The sequence below is a fragment of the Gymnodraco acuticeps genome, unplaced genomic scaffold (assembly GCF_902827175.1).
Source record: "Gymnodraco acuticeps unplaced genomic scaffold, fGymAcu1.1, whole genome shotgun sequence".
NCBI classification, from domain to species: Eukaryota; Metazoa; Chordata; class Actinopteri; order Perciformes; family Bathydraconidae; genus Gymnodraco; species Gymnodraco acuticeps.
In genome coordinates, this window is record NW_022992351.1 from 10237747 (window position 1) to 10257953 (window position 20207).

A 20207-nucleotide genomic window follows, 5' to 3' on the forward strand; every position below is an offset into this window, starting at 1 on the left:
TATAAATGAGCTCTAGAGCTTCCCCTTATATGCCTCTTGCTTTTTTTTCACTTGGCCCACAATGTCACAAAAATTAGAAAAGTGTGTAAACTATTTTTTTCCCCGGAGGCCATTTGGTGTAACTACAGTTATACACACTTCCTGAAAGTGTGTAACATTTAAGCCAATCAGATGCCGGCAACCAAATCACGTGTGATGTGCGTAATCCCGCGAGATATTGCGAGATCTCATGCAGCCATTTCCCATGCATTGAATTACTTACATGAATGACAACACATGGACTTTGCTTTGAGCAACAGGTAAGTTATTTAATATGTTTTGGTTTAATATTGTAATTATTTGGTTTATAACAAAGTTTCCCTCCACATTTATTGCAGTTGTTTCTTGATATGTTTCTAATTGTGATTAAGTAAGTAATATTTGTAACTGCTCAGAAGGCTTTAGCTACCTTTGTAGCTGCTAATATTATCAGCAACTTAGCAGTGCTAAGTGTAGCAGCTAAGTGCTAAGAATTTACAATCGGGGTACTACAGTGTGGTGAATTAAGAGACATTGTGTACCATATTCAGGCTTTTGGTCCGAGGTGGGTGAAGTCAGAGGTGCTAATATTAGCAGCTACTTAGCAGCAATTGCTAAGCAAAGCAGCTAAGGGCTATGGTAAATGTCGAAGTACTCAGATCTTGTGCTTGAGTAAATGTAGAAGTACTCATATCTTGTACTGAGTATAAGTACTCAGATATTGTACTTGAGTAAAAGTAGAAGTACTGAGATCTTGTAGTAAATGTAGAAGTACTCAGATATTGTACATGAGTACAAGTAGAAGTACACAGATCTTGTACTTTAGTAAAAGTATAAGTAGCCTACTCAGATATTGTACTTGAGTAAAAGTAGAAGTACTGAGATCTTGTATTAAATATAGAAGTACTCAGATCTTGTACTTGAGTAAAAGTACTCAGATCTTGTACTTGAGTAAAAGTAGAAGTATTCAGATCTTGTAGTAAATATAGAAGTACTCAGAACTTGTTCTTGAGTAAAAGTAGAAGTACTGAGATCTTGTAGTAAATGTAGAAGTACTCAGATCTTGTAATTGAGTAAATGTAGAAGTACACATATCTTGTACTTGAGTAAAAGTACTCAGATCTTGTACTTGAGTAAAAATAGAAGTATTCAGATCTTGTAGTAAATATAGAAGTACTCAGAACTTGTACTTGAGTAAAAGTAGAATTACTCAGATATTGTACTTGAGTAAAAGTAGAAGTACTGAGATCTTGTACATGAGTAGAAGTAGAAGTACTCAGATCTTGTACTTGAGTAAATGTAGAAGTACACATATCTTGTACTTGAGTAAAAGTACTCAGATCTTGTACTTGAGTAAAAGTAGAAGTACTGAGATCCTGTAGTAAAAGTAGAAGTACTCAGATATTGTACTTGAGTAAATGTAGAAGTACTCAGATATTGTACTTGAGTAAATGTAGAAGTACACAGATCTTGTACTTGAGTAAAAGTACTCAGATATTGTACTTCAGTAAATGTAGAAGTACTCATATATTGTACTTGAGTAAAAGTGGAAGTACTCAGATCTTGTAGTAAACGTAGAAGTACTCTATCTGGTACTTGAGTAAATGTAGAAGTACTCAGATCTTGTAGTAAAAGTAGAAGTACTCTATCTGGTACTTGAGTAAAAGTACTCAGATATTGTACTGGAGTAAAAGTAGAAGTACTCAGATCTTGTACTTGAGTAAAAGTATAAGTACCCAGGTCTGGTACTTTAGTAAAAGTAGAAGTACTCAGGTCTTGTAATTGAGTAAAAGTAGAAGTACTCAGATCTTGTACTTGAGTAAATGTAGAAATATTCAGATCTTGTACTTGAGTAAATGTAGAAGTACTCAGATCTTTTAGTAAAAGTAGAAGTACTCAATCTGGTACTTAAGTAAAAGTACTCAGGTCTTGTAATTGAGTAAAAGTAGAAGTACTCAGATCTTGTACTTGAGTAAAAGTACAATTATTCAGATCTTGTACTTGAGTAAAAGTATAAGTACCCAGGTCTGGTACTTTAGTAAAAGTAGAAGTACTCAGGTCTTGTAATTGAGTAAAAGTAGAATTATTCAGATCTTGTACTTGAGTACAAGTAAAGATAGCATCAGGATGCAGGGAGTTAACAACGGCAATATTCCTGTGGTTCGTTTCCCTGTTCATTTGCAGAGCATGGTGTGCACGTGCACCTGATTGCCCTCCCCTCCCCCACTCTTACTAAGCCGTGCTGTGAGAAACAGGACAGAGCAGTGATGCAGTGACGCGTCCTAAAACCCGGAAATAAGATGCTGGTTCCCTCGCAACGTGATTTCTCCTCCATATGATTTTGGATATGTATGCAGTGTATTCATCTTGTACTTTAGTAAAAGTATAAGTACTCAGATCTTGTACTTGAGTATAAGTACTCAGATCTTGTAGTAAATATAGAAGTACTCTATCTGGTACTTGAGTAAAAGTACTCAGATATTGTACTGGAGTAAAAGTAGAAGTACTCAGATCTTGTAGTAAAGTAAAAGTAGAAGTACTCAGGTCTGGTACTTTAGTAAAAGTAGAAGTACTCAGATCTTGTACTTGATTAAAAGTAGAAGTACTCAGATCTTGTACTTGAGTAAAATAGAAGTACTCAGATCTGGTACTTGAGTAAAAGTACTCAGATATGTACTTGAGTATAAGTACTCAGATCTTGTAGTAAATATAGAAGTACTCAGATCTTGTACTTGAGTAAAAGTACTCAGATATTGGACTTGAGTATAAGTACTCAGATCTTGTACTTGAGTAAAAGTATAAGTACTCAGATCTTGTAGTAAAGTAAAAGTAGAAGTACTCAGGTCTGGTACTTTAGTAAAAGTAGAAGTACTCAGATCTTGTACTTGATTAAAAGTAGAAGTACTCAGATCTTGAAGTAAAAGTAGAATTACTCTATCTGGTACTTGAGTAAAAGTACTCAGATATTGTACTGGAGTAAAAGTAGAAGTACTCAGATCTTGTAGTAAAAGTAGAAGTACTCAGATCTTGTACTTGAGTAAATGTAGAAGTACTCAGATCTTGAAGTAAAAGTAGAAGTACTCTATCTGGTACTTGAGTAAAAGTACTCAGATATTGTACTGGAGTAAAAGTAGAAGTACTCAGATCTTGTACTTGAGTAAAAGTATAAGTACCCAGGTCTGGTACTTTAGTAAAAGTAGAAGTACTCAGGTCTTGTAATTGAGTAAAAGTAGAAGTACTCAGATCTTGTACTTGAGTAAAAGTAGAATTATTCAGATCTGGTACTTTAGTAAAAGTAGAAGTACTCAGGTCTTGTAATTGAGTAAAAGTAGAATTATTCAGATCTTGTACTTGAGTACAAGTAAAGATAGCATCAGGATGCAGGGAGTTAACAACGGCAATATTCCTGTGGTTCGTTTCCCTGTGCATTTGCAGAGCATGGTGTGCACGTGCACCTGATTGCCCTCCCCTCCCCCACTCTTACTAAGCCGTGCTGTGAGAAACAGGACAGAGCAGTGATGCAGTGACGCGTCCTAAAACCCGGAAATAAGATGCTGGTTCCCTCGCAACGTGATTTCTCCTCCATATGATTTTGGATATGTATGCAGTGTATTCATCTTGTACTTTAGTAAAAGTATAAGTACTCAGATCTTGTACTTGAGTCCATATGATTTTGGATATGTATGCAGTGTATTCATCTTGTACTTTAGTAAAAGTATAAGTACTCAGATCTTGTACTTGAGTCCATATGATTTTGGATATGTATGCAGTGTATTCATCTTGTACTTTAGTAAAAGTATAAGTACTCAGATCTTGTACTTGAGTATAAGTACTCAGATCTTGTAGTAAATATAGAAGTACTCAGATCTTGTACTTGAGTAAAAGTACTCAGATATTGGACTTGAGTATAAGTACTCAGATCTTGTACTTGAGTAAAAGTATAAGTATTCAGGTCTGGTACTTTAGTAAAAGTAGAAGTACTCAGATCTTGTACTTGATTAAAAGTAGAAGTACTCAGATCTTGTACTTTAGTAAAATAGAAGTACTCAGATCTGGTACTTGAGTAGAAGTACTCAGATATTGTACTTGAGTAAATGTAGAAGTACTCAGATCTTGAAGTAAAAGTAGAAGTACTCTATCTGGTACTTGAGTAAAAGTACTCAGATATTGTACTGGAGTAAAAGTAGAAGTACTCAGATCTTGTACTTGAGTAAAAGTATAAGTACCCAGGTCTGGTACTTTAGTAAAAGTAGAAGTACTCAGGTCTTGTAATTGAGTAAAAGTAGAAGTACTCAGATCTTGTACTTGAGTAAAAGTAGAAGTACTCAGGTCTTGTAATTGAGTAAAAGTAGAATTATTCAGATCTTGTACTTGAGTACAAGTAAAGATAGCATCAGGATGCAGGGAGTTAACAACGGCAATATTCCTGTGGTTCGTTTCCCTGTGCATTTGCAGAGCATGCTGTGCACGTGCACCTGATTGCCCTCCCCTCCCCCACTCTTACTAAGCCGTGCTGTGAGAAACAGGACAGAGCAGTGATGCAGTGACGCGTCCTAAAACCCGGAAATAAGATGCTGGTTCCCTCGCAACGTGATTTCTCCTCCATATGATTTTGGATATGTATGCAGTGTATTCATCTTGTACTTTAGTAAAAGTATAAGTACTCAGATCTTGTACTTGAGTAAAAGTACTCAGATATTGGACTTGAGTATAAGTACTCAGATCTTGTACTTGAGTAAAAGTATAAGTACTCAGATCTTGTAGTAAAGTAAAAGAGGAAGTACTCAGGTCTGGTACTTTAGTAAAAGTAGAAGTACTCAGATCTTGTACTTGATTAAAAGTAGAAGTACTCAGATCTTGTACTTGAGTAAAATAGAAGTACTCAGATCTGGTACTTGAGTAGAAGTACTCAGATATTGTACTTGAGTAAATGTAGAAGTACTCAGATCTTGAAGTAAAAGTAGAAGTACTCTATCTGGTACTTGAGTAAAAGTACTCAGATATTGTACTGGAGTAAAAGTAGAAGTACTCAGATCTTGTACTTGAGTAAAAGTATAAGTACCCAGGTCTGGTACTTTAGTAAAAGTAGAAGTACTCAGGTCTTGTAATTGAGTAAAAGTAGAAGTACTCAGATCTTGTACTTGAGTAAAAGTAGAATTATTCAGATCTTGTACTTGAGTACAAGTAAAGATAGCATCAGGATGCAGGGAGTTAACAACGGCAATATTCCTGTGGTTCGTTTCCCTGTGCATTTGCAGAGCATGGTGTGCACGTGCACCTGATTGCCCTCCCCTCCCCCACTCTTACTAAGACGTGCTGTGAGAAACAGGACAGAGCAGTGATGCAGTGACGCGTCCTAAAACCCGGAAATAAGATGCTGGTTCCCTCGCAACGTGATTTCTCCTCCATATGATTTTGGATATGTATGCAGTGTATTCATCTTGTACTTTAGTAAAAGTATAAGTACTCAGATCTTGTACTTGAGTATAAGTACTCAGATCTTGTAGTAAATATAGAAGTACTCAGATCTTGTACTTGAGTAAAAGTACTCAGATATTGGACTTGAGTATAAGTACTCAGATCTTGTACTTGAGTAAAAGTATAAGTACTCAGATCTTGTAGTAAAGTAAAAGTAGAAGTACTCAGGTCTGGTACTTTAGTAAAAGTAGAAGTACTCAAATCTTGTACTTGATTAAAAGTAGAAGTACTCAGATCTTGTAGTAAAAGTAGAAGTACTCTATCTGGTACTTGAGTAAAAGTACTCAGATATTGTACTGGAGTAAAAGTAGAAGTACTCAGATATTGTACTTGAGTAAATGTAGAAGTACTCAGATCTTGTAGTAAAAGTAGAAGTACTCTATCTGGTACTTGAGTAAAAGTACTCAGATATTGTACTGGAGTAAAAGTAGAAGTACTCAGATATTGTACTTGAGTAAATGTAGAAGTACTCAGATATTGTACTTGAGTAAAAGTACTCAGGTCTTGTAATTGAGTAAAAGTAGAAGTACTCAGATCTTGTACTTGAGTAAAAGTACAATTATTCAGATCTTGTACAAAAGTATAAGTACCCAGGTCTGGTACTTTAGTAAAAGTAGAAGTACTCAGGTCTTGTAATTGAGTAAAAGTAGAATTATTCAGATCTTGTACTTGAGTACAAGTAAAGATAGCATCAGGATGCAGGGAGTTAACAACGGCAATATTCCTGTGGTTCGTTTCCCTGTGCATTTGCAGAGCATGGTGTGCACGTGCACCTGATTGCCCTCCCCTCCCCCACTCTTACTAAGCCGTGCTGTGAGAAACAGGACAGAGCAGTGATGCAGTGACGCGTCCTAAAACCCGGAAATAAGATGCTGGTTCCCTCGCAACGTGATTTCTCCTCCATATTATTTTGGATATGTATGCAGTGTATTCATCTTGTACTTTAGTAAAAGTAAAAGTACTCAGATATTGGACTTGAGTATAAGTACTCAGATATTGTACTTGAGTAAAAGTATAAGTACTCAGATCTTGTAGTAAAGTAAAAGTAGAAGTACTCAGGTCTGGTACTTTAGTAAAAGTAGAAGTACTCAGATCTTGTACTTGAGTAAAATATAAGTACTCAGATCTGGTACTTGAGTAAAAGTACTCAGATATGTACTTGAGTAAATGTAGAAGTACTCAGATCTTGTAGTAAAAGTAGAAGTACTCTATCTGGTACTTGAGTAAAAGTAAAAGTACTCAGATATTGTACTGGAGTAAAAGTAGAAGTACTCAGATATTGTACTTGAGTAAATGTAGAAGTACTCAGATATTGTAGTAAAAGTAGAAGTACTCAGATCTTGTACTTGATTAAAAGTAGAAGAACTCAGATCTTGTACTTGAGTAAAATAGAAGTACTCAGATCTGCTACTTGAGTAAAAGTACTCAGATATTGTACTGGAGTAAAAGTAGAAGTACTCAGATCGTGTACAAGTACCCAGGTCTGGTACTTTAGTAAAAGTAGAAGTACTCAGGTCTTGTAAATGAGTAAAAGTAGAAGTACTCAGATCTTGTACTTGAGTAAAAGTAGAATTATTCAGATCTTGTACTTGAGTAAAAGTATAAGTACCCAGGTCTGGTACTTTAGTAAAAGTAGAAGTACTCAGATCTTGTACTTGAGTAAAAGTAGAATTATTCAGATCTTGTACTTGAGTACAAGTAAAGATAGCATCAGGATGCAGGGAGTTAACAACGGCAATATTCCTGTGGTTCGTTTCCCCTTGCATTTGCAGAGCCTGGTGTGCACGTGCACCTGATTGCCCTCCCCTCCCCCACTCTTACTTGTAGTAAATATAGAAGTACTCAGATATTGGACTTGAGTATAAGTACTCAGATCTTGTACTTGAGTAAAAGTAGAAGTACTCAGATATTGTAGTACATATAGAAGTACTCAGATCTTGTACTTGAGTAAAAGTATAAGTACTCAGATATTGTAGTAAAGTAAAAGTAGAAGTACTCAGATCTTGTAGTAAAGTAAAAGTAGAAGTACTCAGATCTTGCACTTGATTAAAAGTAGAAGTACTCAGATCTTGTACTTGAGTAAAATAGAAGTACTCAGATCTGGTACTTGAGTATAAGTACTCAGATATGTACTTGAGTAAATGTAGATGTACTCAGATCTTGTAGTAAAAGTAGAAGTACTCATATCTTGTACTTGAGTAAATGTAGAAGTACTCAGATCTTGTAGTAAAAGTAGAAGTACTCTATCTGGTACTTGAGTAAAAGTACTCAGATATTGTACTGGAGTAAAAGTAGAAGTACTCAGATCTTGTACTTGAGTAAAAGTATAAGTACCCAGGTCTGGTACTTTAGTAAAAGTAGAAGTACTCAGATAGTGTACTTGAGTCAATGTAGAAGTACTCAGATATTGTACTTGAGTAAAAGTAGATCTGTAGTAAAAGTAGAAGTACTCAGATCTTGTACTTGAGTAAATGTAGAAGTACTCAGATATTGTAGTAAAAGTAGAAGTACTCTATCTGGTACTTGAGTAAAAGTACTCAGATATTGTACTGGAGTAAAAGTAGAAGTACTCAGATCTTGTACTTGAGTAAAAGTAGAATTATTCAGATCTTGTGCTTGAGTACAAGTAAAGATAGCATCAGGATGCAGGGAGTTAACAACGGCAATATTCCTGTGGTTCGTTTTCCCGTGCATTTGCAGAGCATGGTGCACGTGCACCTGATTGCCCTCCCCTCCCCCACTCTTACTAAGCTGTGCTGTGAGTTCAGAAACAGGACAGAGCAGTGATGCAGTGACGCATCCTAAAACCCGGAAGTAAGCAACGTGATTTCTCCTCCATAGGATTTTGGATATTTATGCACTGTATTCATGTGCAATGCCTAAATTAGTGAAGTTTACACAGGCACGTGGGGGGGGGGGGGGGGGCAGCTCGGGGGATGAGAGGAGTGCATGCAGACACGTGATATAAAGTCTTGCTTTTACGTAAATTGAAGAACTGAAGTAAAGATCGTCTTGTTTTTTAAATGTATGCACGCCTGGAAATCCCTCTTGTGTCCACGTGTGCAACAAATATTGGAGGCACTGCTGAGGTATTAATGTTTCGCCGTGTCTGTGTGTGACACCAACTCAGACGGAGTTTTCCCCTGACGGGAGCGAGCAGGGCTGGAGCACCGGACGTGCACAGCAGGTTGCAACTGGATCAGCTCAAAGAGGTGTGTGATGAAGCTAAAGTCTCAAGTGGAAATGTCATTACAAGGCGAGCTTTAACAAGACTAATAACAGAATCCGTGGATAATGTAATAAATGATGAAGAAGAGGATATTTCAATGTATCATCTAAGGAAATTGCTAAAACTCATTTAGCAAATAATGAAAAATACTGGCAACAGTGATGATATGGATACAACAGAGAGCAAAGCACAGAACAGCCAGCAAACAGCTGAAGAGTTGAGTTTGGCTGAAAAATATTCACAGCTTCAGCTAAACAGTCAAGCGCTACATGATGAGGTTAGAAGACTGAGAGAGTGAACAGCACACCATTAAGTCAGGCTTTTAGTGCACGTGGCTTTCATGTGGCACTTCTCTTTGTAAAAGTGGTGTAAATAATACATAATATTATACCTTCTTAGCCAGATAACGTAAGCTAGCTATTAACTTTCTTATTCAATTAAGTTGGGATAACATTAGCTTCAATAAGTTATGTGACAATGGTCATCATTAAACATCAGAATGACTGAACTGACTGAGAACCTGCTAACATTGAAATATCCTGAACAGGATCAGGGTGTAATTAATAATTAAGGCTATTCTTCTGTCTAACAGGTGAGATGGCTGACAATTAAGAAAACAGAGTTCAGTGAGGAAGAGACGGCTTGGTCTTCAACAGGATGCCAGGATCACATTTTTAACACACCGTTTAAAGGTAAGTGCTTACAATGTTGTATGTTTTAAATAAACACAAGCAAATAGTGCAAATTAAATCACAATATCTTAATTTATAATCCCAACATTGCTTCCCATGGGAATCTTAACTCCAAAAAGTTACTTTTTACTGGCAGTATTAACATTTAAAGCTAGGGAAAAGCAAAAAGCTATGCAATTATTTAAGATAAGATAATTTTGTAATATTTGGTAACATTTTCTAAATATTCATTCATCAATAAATAAGCCACTTACAAAAGTCAAATGTGAGTGTTTAAAACAAAATAAACACCATATGCCTGTTACAGACTCTGGGCATCATATAAATGGGCCACATGGAAGTTGAGCATGTTCCCATATAATAATACAAAGTTATCCCAATAACTGTTTTAGTCAAACAGTTATTATTCAGAATAAATCATATATAATTAAATAAGCATCTCTGGGGCCAATTGGGTTATTATTTCTTATTTGTTGACATCAGTTGTGATGATTTAAACATAACCCTTTGGATGTTTTAATCAAACTTTGTTGATAAACATTTGAATGTAATGTGTCTCAGACACAGGTGAGTGAATATGTAAACATAACATTCTAACCGGCAACATGACCGTAGTTTATTTATAATAATGTGTAGTCAAATAGATTTCACACTGTTGTCTCCAGCATTGTCTATTGATGCCCTTAGTCTTTTGGATACTTTTGCAAGGAAAACTATGTGGGAGCAGAGCACATCTTTGTTTTAGTGACTGGAAATGCACTTTAGTGTACACTTGGTTTTAGTTAAAGTTAAAGCCTTTTATTGTCATTATACAAAAAAATACAACGAGATTCAGAGTGCAACTCTGTCCCAGTGTGCAAAAGCCGCCGACGGTTTTCTCTGCCATCCTAATCACTCTCTGCAGGGCTTTCTTGTCCGCAGCTGAACATCCAGCATACCACACAGAGATGGAGAATGACAGCACGCTCTCGATGGTCGCCCGGTAGAAGGACACCAGCAGCTTCTTGTTCAGTCTGTTCCTCCGAAGCACCCTCATGAAGTGCAGTCGCTGCTGGGCCTTTTTAACTGCTGCAGTGGTGTGTGCAGCTGAGGCTCTCCGAAATTTGAACCCCGAGGAACTTAAAGGTGGGGACCCTCTCCACTCTCTCTCCATTGAGGTGAAGGGGGGCGGGTTCTGGACGGTGTTTTCTGAAGTCTATAATAATAATAATAATTTTTCTTTTTAAATGTTACTTTCAACACTGTATCCAATCCAAGTATGCAAATTATACTACTAACATTCAATCTCTATTTATTTAAGTCTTGACCCCTTGATGCATCTCTTCAAGACAAGTTACTGGGCAAACACCAAACTGCAAGATGAAAACTATTGTCATTGATTGGATGCCACATCTCTGCCTATTTGCAGAGACAACTCCCCAGAAGAAGAAATAACCTGCAGTTACGGGGATGCTGACTGGCCTTTGCGCAAACAGGTACATTTACACATATAACTCAACAATAACACGTGATTCAACACATTTTATTGTTTCCGTCCAAATAATTATAGTACGTGATTAATTTGTTTATTATTGGATAGCTATACCTTTTGAGATCTTCTCTTAGTGCATTCTTGTGTTATAGGTTCATTCTACATATATTTCTACACTTCCTAAGCCTGTGCATGTTTGAAAGGGTAATTTGAAAGCAGTCCATTGCAACCCCTTTTTGATATTGAGGTAATTCAGTAATATGGAGCTGTCTCCACAATATGTTAATGTTGTCCTTTTCAAGAGAGGACCTTTTTAAAAAAAAAACTATTTTCTGATACAGCTTTAATCCTGTTACTAATTGAGTGATTTGTGTAGATCTGACTGAAGAAACTAAATTGAACATATTTTTAGACTAGCTATAATGGATTTGTTACTTAAACCTTCCACACACTGGTTCTAGTCTGCCTTATGGGGCCCCTCCGTTTACTTAGTTACATTATGCACACCTTTAGATCTACTCTATGCTGGCCAGCGCTGGGTCACTGTGACAAAGCATATTTTGCGTCTGCCAATGAGGGGACCTGAAAAGATGACCAGCTGACCTCACCCCTTCCTTCTGTCTTCTGGTATATATTCTGTTGATTCCTGAGTTCGGCCTCTCTTCACATGCTGTCAGGACAGAAGGATCTCCGCAGCACGCGAACCAGGGCAGAAGTGGCCGGCTACTTCTTAAAACATTACAATATGATTTTAGTATATTGTATTATATGGTGTTGTAATGTATTATAGTGCATTGCATTATTACCTTTGATAATTAAAACAGATTGTTTAAACTGGTATCTGGGTGTTCTCTGTCTGATTTCCTTCCTGTTATGATTTTAAGCAGGACTCGTCAAAACGACACGCGGAGCCGAGTGGGGTTGTAAAAACCTCAAAACTCCAACAGTATCGAGGATAGGAGTCGAGGAGGGGAGTCGAGGAGGGGAGTTAGAGAAATGAGAAAGGGCCCGGCTTTCGTCATTATCTACTTCAACAAACAATAAAAACATGAATAATTTTGACGGCATTGATGAACCTGTGGTGGTTTCTGCGGTGGGGAAGAAACGCAAGCCATCGAAATGTAATCATGTAGGCCTACGTGAGGAGATTAAGAAAATGAGACACTCGGGAGGAGGAAAAATGCCGGCTGTCGCTTGTTATCATTCTCATACAAAAGCAAACTTCTGTCATGCAGACACATTGACCCCAGGGGATCTATTAAAAAACTGTCAGTGTTTTTACTCTGGATCTACTAAAATCGAGCAGGATCAAGTCCTTTTGCAGCTGATCACTGTGAAAAAAGTTCAGCGGAGACGTCCAAAGGTTGTCAACAGCGATATGCAGAAGGATAGGGAGGTCACTAATGAATATCATTTGCTGACCGAAGATCATCCCACACAAATTCCTGTCTGCAAGGCCACCTTTTGCAGCGTTTTGGGTGAGTTTAATTTTGATTTACGAATTATATTATTCATACAGGACTGCCTGCTCTTAAAACGTGTGGATCATTAAACGACGCTATGTTGATGTGATAGGCTGGACTACACAGGCTAGATAATGACAGCTTAATTCACAACAAGCACATCACTGGCTTTTCAATGCAGCCTGATGTGTAGCCTAGGTTATATCATGAAGTGAACAAGGCACAATTAAGCTTTTCTGTTGAATCTTTAATGTTTAAGTTTCTTGCTATTTTTTCGTTTGTATTCATGTTAAGCCTATAGCTGTCTGATGTATTGCTTGGGCACAAATTCTTTACACATATATAGTTATATGAATGCAATGGATTTATAGTATGCACAAGACTTGTGCAAATCAGTTTTCAATCTTCTTTACAGTTCTTTACACAGATATAGTTATATGAATGCAATGGATTTATAGTATGCACAAGACAATCGTACAACACTAATATGAATGTAACATGGCAAAGATTAATGTGATTTTGGAATTTCTGTGGTCTAATGTGATATTGTAGTTCTTGTTCATGATACATTTTCCTCACATGTAATGTTTTATTGTTGTAATGAATGTGTAGCATTAACAAGATGACCCGTTAAATACATTTTGGGAGCGATGATTGATGTATTTTTGGCCCAGTGCCCATATATAAGTTTAGTATTGACCAAGTTCAGAGGTTTTCATATGTATCAACTGACTTAGTGTTGTGTATTTTTGCACAGTTTCAATATGAAAAATAAAATGGATCTATTGCATTTTGGAGGGAAAAAAACGTGTCATGGATTTATTGCATTTTGGGGAAAAAATGATCAGTTTTTAAAATAAATCTTTGAAAATCTAATTCTGGATTTTAATTTGTAATGTTATTATAACCTCAAGATGCTATGTGAAAGTTTGAAACAGAAAATAGTGGTTTTCACTTGCCACTTTTCTTGGTAAAGAAAATACATTTTTACTCAAATTAATCAACATGGATTTATAGCGTTTTGGAACCAAACTCTTCATATAATCCATGTAGCGGATGTGCATTGTGGTCATAATGAAGAGAGGTTTGAACTGTGAAGCGTACAGAATAAACGGTATACTCCTTTGATTGGTGTTGTGTGAAAAAAGATCTATCATCGCTCCTAACATATTAATTCAGCAACAGACTTCTTTGAGCAGGGCTGTAAACGCATCACTCACCTCTGCGTGTCTCTGGGTCCCTTATTACGACCCAGAGACACGTTTTAAAGTGTATGTTGTTTCTTACACGACCACTAGAGGTGCTCTAGTGGTCGTGTAAGAAACAACATGCTCCCGACCCGTTCATTGCAAACGCTCCGGAGGGACGTTTATTCACAAATAACCCTCTCTGGAAAATCCTATATTGTGGAATAGTTTGGCCATTAAAATGCTTTTTGATTCGATTTCTGGCGAGAAGTGTATATTGTACTTGTTAGAGAATATTTCTTCTCTCTTCCTAAGTGTCAAATAATAATTCTTCCTTATTCCTAAGTGTGATGAAAACTTCTGTGCAGCAATGCAGAGGAAATTATGGAAGCTGGATCGTCTTTAGTCAAACACTGAAGTTTATTAAAAGTAGAATACAGCCGGAGAGTTCACAAGGTAAATTCACACTTTACATGCGAGAAACCAAATCAACAAAGGACGACAGAAACACAGATCTATACATGAAAAGAGGAGGGACCTATATTCCCGCCTTTCCCCTAACCATTACCAGACATCGGAACAAAGGCACCTTTGTATTGCAACTCCTCATGTGCCCAAACCCCTCCCCCACAGGAAGGCAGATGACCTCTTGACCTGTGTCCTCCTGAAGATACACGCAGGATCCCATGCAACTCAACAAAAGCACACGTCTGTTAAGCAACAGTTAATAAGAAAGACTGAGAACCTCTAAATACACAGATCGGATTAAAATATTCTCTGACACTAAGATATTTAACCTTAATTGCCTGCTGACGTTTTACGACGAAACCCTGGCTCTGTTATCTCTCTTAAGGAATGGGAGGCTCCAGCTATCTTGATAAACTAGTTCAACTCTCGGTCACAAAATGGTTTATCGCTGTGGGAACGCTGGCTTCTAAACACCACTGACAAGTGATTGAGTATTTCTAGTTGGGGGATAATCTCCTCAGATGTTTACGCCTCCCCCAATATGCTGATTAGCTCTCGGTAAACTAGTTAAAAGATCTATCGAGAGATAGGCTGATCAGAATTGACATGACAACCCACCCGTGCAGTCAGAACCTTTTGGCTGCTGTGACTTGTGATATGTATCCTTGTAATAAACTACCAGTGTTTGACATCAAAGCTCCAACTCTCCTCGTGTCTCTCTGAGTCCTGACTCTCCATTGCTGCAGAAGTTTCCCTTACAGTACTCTTAGAATCCACGTCCAGTTGATGTGTAGGATCTATAGTTTGATAGATATTACGAAGATGATTTGAGGTCTCGCCAGGATAACGTGTATGCATCTTCCATGTAAAGTTAGCGTGGGTGAAAACAGTCTTTCCGGTCTCGAAGTTTTCATAATAAAATCGGATATATTCCCCTCACTGTCAAATTATTACACAGTGATATCTGCATTACTCATCCACTAAAAAACATCAGTTTATCCTTGTTAATTACACAATATTGATTGGTTTAAATTGTGTACAATGCTTTTGTGTTTTTAACCTTCGATTCAGAGAAACAAATAGTTTTTTCGGAATTTAGACACTACACTACCCAGAATCCCCAGCTATCGTTTGGGACTACAACACCCGCCTTGCTTTATAAACCCCGTGATTAGATGTTGGAGTGGCAGTGCGACAAGGTTACGCCGAGCGTCAACAGCTCTTTGAAATGGAATGGAACCACGGCAGACTTTCCAAAACTGGAATTGGACGGGTCCAGCCGCCCCCACCCCCCCAGAACTACACATGCTGGCTATTGTGTGTTTCGCAACATGTTCTATGGCACGTCTCTTTATAAGACGTTTTCATATTTCCCACGATTAGAAGTTGCCAGTATTAAACTGTGTACACCCTGGAGGTTTAGGGGATACGAAACACAGTGGTGTTATCAAATTTAAAACATATAATTAATAAATGGGTGAATTAAAGATGGGGTAGGTACGTTTCAGAAACCGGCTCGAGTGCACTAAAATTTGAAAGTACACAGCCGAAAATAGTCCGCCCCTTCCTTCAGACTTCCTTACAGAGCACCTCCTCCAACACACATGAACGTGCAATGCACGCCCAATTACGGCACACCCAATGAGGGCACGAGATACATTTGTGCGTGCACGAGATGGAAGGCTGACAGACAGGGCGGCAATCCAATCCGTTTAGCCGGCCCGGTCGTGCTTTTTACAGTATTACGGCTTCCACAGATGACATTTTTTTATGGATTTTTTGTCAAAGCACTTAAGATATTCATTGCTATCGGGATGTTAAGAGAATTCCATGGAATATAACAAAAAGTGTATCTCGAGCCGGTTTCTGAAACTTACCTACCCCACCTTTAATATACCCACGACACCTAAGGTCAGAAGAGCATTATTTAACAGCTGGTCTTATGTCTGTGATCCCTCCTGTTGTTCATTGATAAGCCTGAAACATGCACTTGTCAAGGTTCAGAGGCAAATTTTGCAAATATGGCAGTAGCCATCGATCATCTTAAAGGGGACCTATCATACAAAATGCACTCTTGTACGTCTTTTATACATGAATATGTTTCCCCGGTGTGTCAGGGAACTCACCAAGTCTCAGAAAACACAACCCTCTCTCTTTTCCTCTATACCCAAATCTCTAAAAAAAGGGGCTGTAATGGATCTGATCCAGATTTGAATAATTTTCTACGTCACAAAAGGGGTGCTCCGCTTAGTGGTCAATTCTCCACCTATCAGGGGAATGAGAGGTTGGGCCACGGCCTGCCATTGCCGCTCGAAAGGCTGTAGTACATATGCCAGGCCTGTAAGTGGCGCTGTAGTCTGAGGAGAATTTCCCAATGCATTTACAGCACATGCAAGTGTGATGAGAGTGCCCCGCTCTGCAGATGTCACACTGCCGACTTGTTTGGTCCCTTTTCTGGCCACAATCTTCCCAGGGTTTTTGACAGTTGTGACTCCAGTTTCGTCCATATTCCAAATGTCCTGTGTGACAAAACCATGCTTCGTCAGGACAGCAGACAGGTTGTCAAAAAACTTGTTGACATTTGTTCGGTTGAAGCTTGTAGCCCGTGAGAGACTGGTAGCCTGAGGTCTGCGTATGGAGAGGGTAGAGTGCCGCTTCAAAAACGTTGTGAGCCAGTCAACTCCGGCCATCTCTTTCTCTGCCCAGGTTTGAGGGAAGTTGCATTCGTAGTTCTTTGCCACTTCATAGGCAAACTTCCTCACCTAAAATGAATATATATTGGAAAATATTTCACTTGTCTGTTCACTAGGCCTCAACATATTTGATCACTTACTTTTCTTTTGTTCAGTATAGATAGCCTATTATTCTACCTTAATGATGTAGACCTACCTCCTTTGAGCTGAGACCATAATACAAATCAGCTGCCTCCATCAGGTAGTCTCTCAAAATCATCTCCTGCTCTGTTGAGAACACCTTCTTTGGTGTCCAGTAGCCTACTCTTGGGGGTGTTTGTGATCCCTGACTCTCCAACCTCAGCCTCTTTTTATGGAACCGGTACAGGGTGACATGGCATATATCCAGGGACTTTGCCACTTCCCTGAATGATTTGCCCTTCTGCAATTCATTTGAGGCCCCCTGCAGCAGAGCAAGTGGCACTCCCCTGTCTGTCTTCCTCTTTCTGACATTTGGCATACTGTAAACACACACACACACACACACACTTTAGGCCTACTGTACAGTATTATATTCTGTTTATTTGTACAGGGACAATGCACACCAATCAACAATACAACTGTATGCTTGAATGAACAATTGATCATTCAAGCAAATGAGCCATCATTGTAAATGTGCCATGTTACAACCGTCCCGTTACAACCGTCCCAGGACCACCAGTCTTGCTTCCACCCCCTGTGAACCTGCCTGGTTGCTAGCTTGACCCATATTTAGCTAGTTATATTTGTAGCTTACAAAATAGTGATTCTAATAATACTAGTTTGGATTCCTAGACATTTGAACTCAAGACAGTATCCAAAAAATACATCATATCATTTTAGTTAATATTTGACCTCAGAAACACACTTTTGCTGATAACTTACGCGAGAAATTCAAACGTGGCTCCTTTTTTTCTCAACGATCTTACCATCTAACTGCGCATGTGCAGAGTGAGTTTCATCACTCTAGCTTGTTTGTGATTGGAGATATTGAAGGTGTTACAACCAACCCGTGTTACAACTGTCCCATGGTCTCCCCTATGTATATAAGTTTAATTTGGCATAGTTTGCACTCCACACCGCACTCACTAACCTGGTCGAAATATTTCCACACATTCCTCCTTTTTGACGCCATGTCTGTTGTGTAGGACTCTTCTTAGAGTGTAAATAATTACCGGACTATGACTGGTAAAATATGTTGAATACCGGCAAAACTAAATCTCTCCTGTCAAAATGTCTATGTACTTTGCCACCACACACGGTTGCCAAGCAGCGCTTATTGTTGTTTAGGCTGGCCACTCATGTGTAGGGTTGGGTACCGAGAACCGGTTCCAAAATTTCGATTCCAACGGCATCATTTATACATGTGAATTTCGGTTCCGCTTTTCGATGCCTGAGGAAATCTTTCTCGCCGCTCTCCGTAGCCTACTGTATGACTGCGGCGGGGCGGGAAATGTAGCGTTGTACTCATAGATATATATAAACCATGATATAAACACGTGTTTATATCATAGGTTTATATATATCTATGGTTGTACCCTATGGATGTATCTACACTTCCTACAGCGTAACCTGAGACCAGGGCCGGCCCGTCGCACTGGCGTTATAGATGTTCGCCTAGGGCGCCAGATCTGTGGAGGCGCTGCGCTGACAGCTCTGGGAGAAAAAAAAAATGTTTTGACCATTGGTGCTCATCCTAATTTTCGGCCTTGATGTAACAACATTCATAATTAAGTCAATGTAACACCCTTTTCATCTCGGTTACACTTTTCATTTACCCTGTACGATGGGCGCTGTAAGTGATGAAAATGGGGGATGTTGGCTTATCTGGCGCCCGCAGCTCACAGCCAAAGTGCGAGTGAGCGTGGGTTATTAGCATCTGGTGCTAGCTGCTCTAACGGAAGAAGAAGATGTTTCTACAATGATGTGGAGGGAGAGTCCTCTCCAGTCAGACTGAGAGGCTGATAACTACAGCTCAGTGAGGTAAAGGACTCAGTGTTTAGATAGTTCACTTTAGTCTAAGTTATCTCAGTGGGTCTCAAACGGTTTGATCACAATTTATGTAAACACATATTTCCAAGGCACTCCTTTATAATTATTGGGATAAAACAGGTTTGAAATCATTCCAATGTATACTATAGGACAGTAAACCAGACATATCGTTTTAAACTGGAGAGATAAAAAAATATGCATACATAAAATAGTAAAATAAGATATGAATGAACAACAAAAATAAAATACGTTACATGTATTTGTTATTGGCTATGGTAGGTTATTGGTTATGTTCACATACTTATTTAATTATTAAAATGTAAACCGATCTTTTTCATATGGGTGTTTGGTAGGGGTGTAACGGTACACGTACCCGTACCGAAATTATTCGGTACGGGCCCTTCGGTTCGGTACAGGTGTGTACCGAAGTGTACCGAACGAATATAACGTTAAACGTAAAAAATTGAGAACGTGAATAACTTTTTGGAAGTAATCTCAGGTGCTGCGTCGCAGCATTCAGAGTAATTTGCTCACATTGGATTCAACGCGTCATAGAGCGAGCAAGTCATTTCATTGGATGAGAGGCATACTATGAGAGCTGGTCAGAAGGATGCGTTCAAATGTAGTCAGTAATTTGAGGAACTGTCAAAAATTAATGGCGAACGCAGATAAAGTTGAGCTCGAAAATCCTCCAGCATCATTGAAGTCTCCGGTTTGGGAACATTTTGGTTTCACAGTTACGTACAAGGATGACGGACAAAGACAGGTGGACTGAACCAAAGCTGTTTTTCGGCATTGTTCAACTAAAATTGGTTACGCGGCTGGCACACTCTTGAAAAGGCATCACCCGAACGTGAATATCACCGGTACCAAAAGAAAAAAGACTGAAGTGCAAACCCAACTCCCACTAGCATTTAAGCCTCCACCACTCGCAGAGAGTTCAGACCGAGCCAAAGCTATTACAAACACCAAATATCCTTATGTTGCCATGTTAGCAAAGCGCTACCTGGCTGTATCTGCTACCTCTGTCCCTAGCGAGAGGGTTTTCTCCACATCAGGAGACATTGTTAGTGCCAGCAGATCTGCCCTTTCGGCAAGCAATGTGGACAGGTTCATCTTTCTTTAAAAAAACATGAAAATACAATGACAAGCAAGTCCTAATGTCAAACTGGCTGCTTAGGTGCTAGTACAGTACAGTTCAAATACAGATTATTTCAGTTCATCGAAATGCTGCACCTTAATGTTCATTTTATTATATTTTGTATTTATTTGAGTGAATATTCACAGTTTAATAATAATTAAAAACCCAAAACTAATAGTTTATGTTTTGTGAGTACAGTAAAGTTCAAATACAGATTATTTCAGTTCATCGAAATGCTGCACCTTAATGTTTATTTTATTATATTTTGTATTTATTTGAGTGAATACATTATTCACAGTTTAATAATAATAATAAAAAAATATATATATATGTTTTGTTTTGTTAAAAAAAATTCTG

At 38.4% G+C, this 20207-nt stretch overlaps 1 long non-coding RNA gene across 4 annotated transcripts; it reads left to right on the forward strand.

Annotated features, from left to right (window-relative positions):
• Window positions 1-250: 250 nt before the first annotated feature.
• On the forward strand, window positions 251-10952 carry LOC117542068. Of its 4 annotated transcripts, none has more exons than XR_004568370.1 (4): window positions 251-299; window positions 9318-9417; window positions 10322-10542; window positions 10826-10935. It is a non-coding gene; the product is annotated as an uncharacterized LOC117542068 (long non-coding RNA). The 4 variants fall into 4 exon arrangements; XR_004568369.1 differs by lacking the exon at window positions 251-299 and adding an exon at window positions 8675-8708 and having other exon boundaries at window positions 10322-10574; window positions 10718-10952; XR_004568368.1 differs by lacking the exon at window positions 251-299 and adding an exon at window positions 8675-8708 and having other exon boundaries at window positions 10718-10952.
• Window positions 10953-20207: the final 9255 nt, after the last annotated feature.